Here is a 307-nt window from a genome sequence, read left to right on the forward strand (position 1 = left end):
CCCAGGGATGTGCGGGTTAGGGTGGATTGGCCGTGCTAAATTGTCCCGTAGTGCCCAGGGATGTGCGGGTTAGGGTGGATTGGCCGTGCTAAATTGTCCCGTAGTGCCCAGGGATGTGCGGGTTAGGGTGGATTGGCCGTGCTAAATTGTCCCGTAGTGCCCAGGGATGTGCGGGTTAGGGTGGATTGGCCGTGCTAAATTGTCCCGTAGTGCCCAGGGATGTACGGGTTAGGGTGGGATTGGCCGTGCTAAATTGTCCCGTAGTGCCCAGGGATGTGCAGGTTAGGGTGGATTGGCCGTGCTAAAT

This window comes from Rhincodon typus, unplaced genomic scaffold (genome assembly GCF_021869965.1).
Source record: "Rhincodon typus isolate 14 unplaced genomic scaffold, sRhiTyp1.1 hic_rhity00013309, whole genome shotgun sequence".
NCBI classification, from domain to species: domain Eukaryota; kingdom Metazoa; phylum Chordata; class Chondrichthyes; order Orectolobiformes; family Rhincodontidae; genus Rhincodon; species Rhincodon typus.